Genomic DNA, 7,527 nt, shown 5'->3' with positions numbered 1-7,527 from the left:
CTAGTGTAATTTTTCGTCCGCGGTGGACGGGTCTCACAGTCCATCTTGCACTCGAGATCTTCGCAGATAACTCTTTTAGGCCTGGAATTTCAGTACTTGGTTAAAAACACGGTTAACAAACCATGGTTAAATGTTTACCAGAAAGTTAACCAAGGAGGCGTATTTCAGTGCCAAAACGGTGGGATAAGATATTTCGGTTAACTAACCAACAATTTTCGTATGTTGGTAGTACTTCTTGTGGTGTTAACGGTCAGCGGGCTGTCAACTTAGTTGGAATCAGATTAGATTCTGATTTATTCTGATGTTTTCACGCACCAAATTTACGAGTGTCACAATTTCTCGTGTGTAGAGATTTTTTGATCGAACGCCACGCTCTCCACTCATTACACTGCGTAACAAGATTTTGGTACCCTAAAAACTAATAAGTGCAATAACAAGTAACCCACATTTTTATAAGATATATTATGTCGCGTTTAAATGTTATGTTATTATTTTCAAAAATACTAATTTTTAAATCAAGTAGATTATGACTGGTGTAGGTATTAAACTTAGTTTTTTGTTTTCAAACTGAAAATGTTTACACTACTCCAATACAATTAATTCAAAATTAGTATTAGTGAAAAAAATCGCAGCAAAGTTAGCTGCTAAACAAGTTGTAATCTGTACCTGATACAAAAATTTTGAGAAAAAGATTATTTGATAATGTCTTTAGATCACAAAATACTAGCTTTTAAAAAGGGTACTCAAAATTAGTTAAATTTGTTGCGCAGTGTTATTATTTACAATAATGTTATATTATACACAATAAAGTTATAACTTAACAAACTCAACAAACCCCAAACTTCGCAACGAACAGATCAAATACGACTGACATTCAAGTTTAATATTAGGTATATACCAAATATTTTTATTTTTCATGTGACGCCGAGTACATCATCTCAAAAGCCCTCATTAAAATTTTGGAATTAATTACAAATCTTGTAATGCCAGATGTGCCAGATTACAATTGAATTTGAAGAAATCTCAGAATGCGCGCGCAATAAATTTAGGTTAACCCACCCTCGCTACCTTGGTCAACTGACCAAGAAATTTAACCATCGGATGAGTGTAACCCAACACTGAAATACGCTTCAAACGAGTTAACCAAAAATTCTTGGTTTAACCAAGTACTGAAATACCGGGCCTTAAAGGTTTCCCCTTTTCTCTCGTAAAACAAAAAAACAAAAAATCAAAAGGTATGAACTCTATTCTTTAAATTTTATCAAACAATCATGAAAAACTTACCATTACATTGGTCCCAAAATCGGACACACTAGGGAGTGACGTACCAGTCTTATATGTATCTTGCCTCGACGCATGCATTCACGCTGATAGGGGTTAATTAATTTTTTGACCTCAGGAATTGTAAACGTCAAATTAACATTCAAATAACATCTTCGAAAACATTATATTTACAAGCAATCTGGATGTTTACACCCGCCGTGCGGTAAAAACTGCCCAAATCGTCGGCTCTTCAGATGCGTTTATAAATTCAAATCACTTTACCATAATGAAGATTGATCACTAAAGTGGTATCTACTTAAATTATTATCTCAATTAAGACAATACTTCTATTTTTTAAGTGAAATTAAAACATTTTTTATACAGCGCCATCTTGTGTACTTTTTGTGCACCAACTACAGAATTGACCGAAATGACAAATGACAAAATTTATAAATGTCAGATGTGACAGTTCTCGTAAATTTTGAAAAACCCAATTATATTTCAATTAAAAGTTTTTCGGCTTAAAAGTTTAATACAACTCTTGTGCGTTAACCACAAGCAATGTCGTGCTTCAATCTGATTTCGCGCTGTAAAATGTAAGTTACCACACGCGACTGTATATTTCATACCAATTGATAGTGTGGCCCCCATTTTAGTGTTAAAGAGTATATACACATTGAGCAGTGTATTGTACTATGCTAGGAAATTTTGGAAAAGTTGGTATTACTTGCAAAGTAATGAAGTAGAGGGGGATGACGCAGTCAAAGTTTTAATTGATGACATTTTCTGGTTTTCAAAAAGTGGATTGTAAGCGGATGAAAATGCTTGCGCCAACGTTAAAAGAAGCCATTTCGGTCTTCACTTGCTCTGTACCAATGTGTAAGTTGACATTTAAGGTTTTACATTAGGGTCATTATTTTGTTTAAAATTTTAGAGCATAAACTATTGACGAGAGTTCGATGGTTACAAAGAAATATTGTCTGGCCACCATGAACTTCACTGTTCTGTAAGTTTCACCATTCAAGAAAGGTAGACCTAATGTTTGGTGTATTTCAGGCCACATTCAACTTCTTTCTATTTGATAGTTTGGTTATTGCAAAGTTTGTTTGGTGTACACATACGATATCGTTAAAAAAAGTGATCACTTTTGTAAAGGAAAATACTTTTGGAACCGTCTAATTGCTACAAATCTTAAAAATGCACCATTAAAGGGACACAACTTTGTTAAACTTCTTTGCAATGGGAAGTTTTGTGCTGACAACCGCACCTCAGAGTGAATCCCTTGACAATTGGTCATAATTTGAAAAAAGACGACATTTTATTTCTTACACTAAAACAACATGAAATCTTTGATATGTGAGGTATAGACGTATTCAAATTCAGCATTTCAAAATCCTCGATGGTTGAGGTAGATAGAATTTACAAACCTAAATACGAATTGAACACTTTATAGTTGACTATGTAAACATTAAAAGCTTTGCTAAATTCTCCATGTGTTTCACTTCTAACCAGTTCTTCTAATAAGTTAACAACTTAAATATTTCAGTCATACGACTGCGGGCCACGAAAACTTAATAATTTCATTGACAACAACTTGAAAAAGAATCCACTTCTTTGAAAACCATTCAAAAGCCATTACAATTTTGAAATAACTTCAAATTTCCGTAAATACTAAGGTCACTACATAGAGAAGGTACTGCTATTAGTTACTTATGGGAAATTTTTATGAGACAGATATAGTATTGGATTTACATGTGTATGAGATAGATGCAAGATTCTAGGGAATTCTCTAGAATTAGTGATGTGAGATGTCAATTGTGATGTCTCACTGAAAATCTTAGGTTATGACATTATTTGTGGTCTTTGAGTGTGATCAAAAAGATATGTTAAAAAACTAATTATAAGTTGAAACATCTGTGTTGACCTTAAAGACAGACCGCTTATCTAATATTGAAGTTTGCCAACAAAACATATTGTGCACAAGCGCACTTCTGTGAATAATTCAAATCTGAATGTAAGAGACGTTAAGCACTGAACACAAATTAAATGTACAAACTAAACTACAAAATGGGTAAATAAATATATAACTATTTGCATTTTTCTACTCAAGCCAAAAATACAATTTCAGCAACAATCACAAGTAATAGCAAAATTGATGAACTCTCCATATCTTGAGTGATTTTCCAAGAGTTATTAGTTTCGTTTTGGAGTGAACACATGCAGAAGATTTTATTGGTTCTCTAAAAATGTAATATTTTAGTAACAATATCATTCTGTTCTTATTAAAAATTACCTGCTACTCAAGTACAAGTTATCTACAACGTGATGATTTAGATATTTTTCGTAAAACAAGGTGGTGATCCATAATTTTCAGTTTTGATACTTTTAATATCGCAGAATACATTTACTTCCTAATTATTTCTTCATGATCAACCATTAATAAGATCTACAACATACAGCAGTAAATTGATCATTTATGGCTTCACGCCGTTTTGTGTGATCCATTTGTTCATAGTTTGGTGTTAACGGTTATTCACCAGTCGTTCATTAGGGCAACTGAAAAACCTGACATCTTCGTTCCGGCTTGTTCGTTTGCAACCGGAAACACAACAAATTTGAACCATTTTGATATATGTATCTACTCTTATGCACCAGCTTAGACGGGTAGCAGAAATTTTAAAATCAAATTTGACATTGACAGTTTGTATGAAACAAGCTGGCCAAACAAACGGTGAAAAATACCTATGTCATTCGTATGGGAGATTTTAAAGAGATGGAACGTTATACGTCGCAACCGTTGTCTGTACCTTCTCTATGTAGTGACCTTAGTAAATACGGGAGCCAATTGTCAATGTTTACAAATGATGATGTTTCTGTCAAAGTGCTGTCAGACAAGTTCGTCAACTTTTGGTGTATAAAAATGTCCCTATGAAGTACAGTCCTCCACACAATTTTTTTGGATAGTCCCAAATTTCGGGCCAAGTTTGACTTTTGGACCTCACTATCAATTGGTATAAAGTATAAATATGTAACTATTTTGGCCTCATGAATTGTAAAAGTCAAATTAACATTCAATTGACATCTTCGGAAACACTAGATTTACAAGCGCCCTGGACGTTGACACATGCCGTGCGGTAAAAATTGCCCAAATCGTCTGCTCTTCAGATGCGTTTATAAATTAAAATTACTTTACCATAATGAAGATTGATCACCAAAGTGGAATCTACCTAAATTATTATCTCAATTAAGACAATATTTCTATTTTTAAAGTCAAATTAAAACATTTTTATACAGCGCCATCTTGTGTACTTTTTGTGCACCAACTACAGAATTGACCGAATTGACTGATGACAAAATTTATAAATGTCAGATGTGACAGTTCTCGTAAATTTTGAAAAACCCAATTATATTTCAATTAAAAGTTTTTCGGCTTAAAAGTTTAATACAACTCTTGTGCGTTAACCACAAGCAATGGCGTCGTGCTTCAAACTGATTTCGCGCTGTAAAATGTAAGTTACCACACGCGACTGTAAATAACTATTATCTTCCTCGCTCGAATAGCAATTATTGTTTTCTTTGCTGCGCTCATCTTTTTGTGCATTAAACGGTCTTGTACTCACCAAAAATCCATGTTTCTTGATGTGTGTGAGAATGAAAGAATGCAAGAATCTCTTTCTCGCTCGGTGTCCTGCACTTTCTAATAAATTTAATTCCATGCATCGGGTGTTAATTCCCCAAACTGCATACAGGGTGTAACAGAAGTAAGTACATTAAATTAAATTGGTGGTACATCTCGATAAACAAACAATTTATTTCTCTTCGGTTTTCTAAAGTTCTCAAGTAATTTCTAAAAAAATTGTAACTTACCGAAAACTTGGTTCGTAATATGCTTGCTTATATTTACATATTCGTACGCAACAACGGCAACGTGACACCGACCTTGTCCGCAAAAACGTGGTGCACAAAAAACGTATGTGTTGAATTTACGTTCCTTTGTGCGTTTAAATACATTTATTATTAAAAATTTCGTAAATTATGGACAACAACATATACGCGATTGTTTTTTGACTAAAAAACAAGAAATTCTACCTTTTACGTGTTGATAAAACTTCAGTAGTCCAGGAATGGAATTAAAGAAGGTGTTTAAGGTGACCACCATTATTATTTTCACATCAACACTGTGCACGTCACATATCTTTCCATGTAAAGCTTTTCAGCCTCTCCGCAAATCGGTTAACTCGAGGCTTGAAAAATTAATCATTTATGGTGATATAAACTTCATTTTTAACTTCATTTAAACTTTCATTTTCCGTAAAACAATGATCTGTTTCCGACGGCTGCAAAATTAGAACTAAAAGAATTCATGAAATTAAGTGATAAAATCGACAAAAAACGTTCAGTTTTCTTTTTTACGTGGCTGAGGTTTGTCGACTAGCTGGCAATGTTTACATTTTTTGTGCAATGTAGGGTCCGGCAACACTTGTGTCCACCTCTAAAATCGTCTTTAATTTTAAAGATAAAATTTTAGAAATATGCATACGCTTATATTTGACAAAGCTCTAGAAGCTGACGTAAAAATTTATTTTTTATCACGGTTCGGTTGGCGTCGCGACGCCTAAGAAGTATAACTGATGGATATAAAGATGGATATAAAGCAAAAAAATCGTCAACGTTTACTTCTAAACAAATTATTTATTAAGGTTTTATTGAAGAAGCTCCAGACGAAAAGTATTTGTTTTCAAAGGTAATTTATCCATCGAAACGCGACATTTTATTATAGTTATCTATTTGTAGGTTGCACTGATTATTGCTGTTTCCGGTGCATGTCGCAAAAAGGAATTAAAAGATATGGAAGTACATCATGGGAAACGAAATTTTCATCAAAGTCCCTGAAGTAAAATTAAAACCGAAAGATTTTTTATTGCTTCTGGACATTTCTATCATATTTGTAAGAGGTATATGAGCCTCCAACCCGCAAATGCGGACAGTTCTCAGTACTTTTTAAACTATCATAATGGGAAATGCACTCGTCAAGTGGTTGGCATTAACAAGTTAGGTGATTAACCAAAAATCATTGCCAAATTGTTAAATTTGGAGCATCCAGAGCAATACACAGGCCATTGCTTTAGTCGTTCTTCGGCGACAATTTTGGTTGATGGAGGAGGCTATTTAATGGCATGGCAACGCCATGGCGGATGGAAAAGTCAAGCCGTGGCTGAAGGTTATGTGGATAACTCGATGGCAGTTAAAAGAAATACGTCAGATATTCTTTGTAACAGCATTGGGAATAACAGTGACACACCAAATGTGACTCAAGCTGCATTTACATTACGCTGAAGTGACGAGGGAAGACGAAGAAACACGTCACGTCAGCTAGCGAGGTCTCTTGTCAACTGACGAAATGTGTCTACACTGCCCTGTTGTCTTCACACCAGTGTCGTCAGTTTTAACTTTTATCTCGCAAAAAGAAGTTGCAAACATGGACAATGTGATTTTTGATGAGCTTGATGAAGAAGAAGAATGTGCTGCTGCTATATGTGTCATTGCAGCGATGGAATCAACCAGAATTTGGGTTCATCCTATCGGCAGGAAAATCGGCAGGAATTTGGGGAATTCAACCATTTGATGAGTCAACTGAAAGAGGACGAAGAACGTTTTTTGATGTATTTGCGAATGCCGGTGGAAAATTTTTATTATCTTCTTAACTTGTTAAAACCAAGACTGGAGAAGTGTTGTACTCAGCTTACAGAAAGTATTCCAGCTGAAGAAAGACTCGCAGTGTGTTTAAGGTGGGTGAGGAAATTGTTAGCTACAAAATTTAATTTTAAGAAATAATAACTTTAATTAAAAATAAAATATACCTATCAACTTTAAAACGTCTAGTATAATTAGAAAACAAAAAACATTCTTTAAACATTAAATAAACAAACTAACTAATTAAGTATATAGTATTATTAAAAAAAGGAAAGAAAATTAAAGCGAAGATATATAATATACAGGGTCCGGCAACACTTGTGTCCACCCCCAAAATCGTCTTTAATTTTAAAGAGAAAATTTTGAAAATTTGCATACGCTCACAGTTGACAAAGCTCTAGAAGCTGACGCAAAAATTTGTTTTTTATCACTGATAGTTTTGGCGTCGCGACGCCTTAAAAATCTAATTTTTAGGTAATTGTGAGGTTTTATGATATCAACCCCTAATTTATTTTTTTTTAATATAAATGTGTTAAAAATATCTCAGTTGTTATTTTAGATTTAATGCAA

The sequence above is a fragment of the Gnatocerus cornutus genome, chromosome 4 (assembly GCF_029298725.1).
Source record: "Gnatocerus cornutus isolate USDA-ARS CGAHR chromosome 4, icGnaCorn1.1, whole genome shotgun sequence".
In the NCBI taxonomy this organism is placed as follows: domain Eukaryota; kingdom Metazoa; phylum Arthropoda; class Insecta; order Coleoptera; family Tenebrionidae; genus Gnatocerus; species Gnatocerus cornutus.
The sequence above is the reverse complement of the archived record's forward strand: the minus strand, read 5'-3'. Positions refer to the sequence as shown.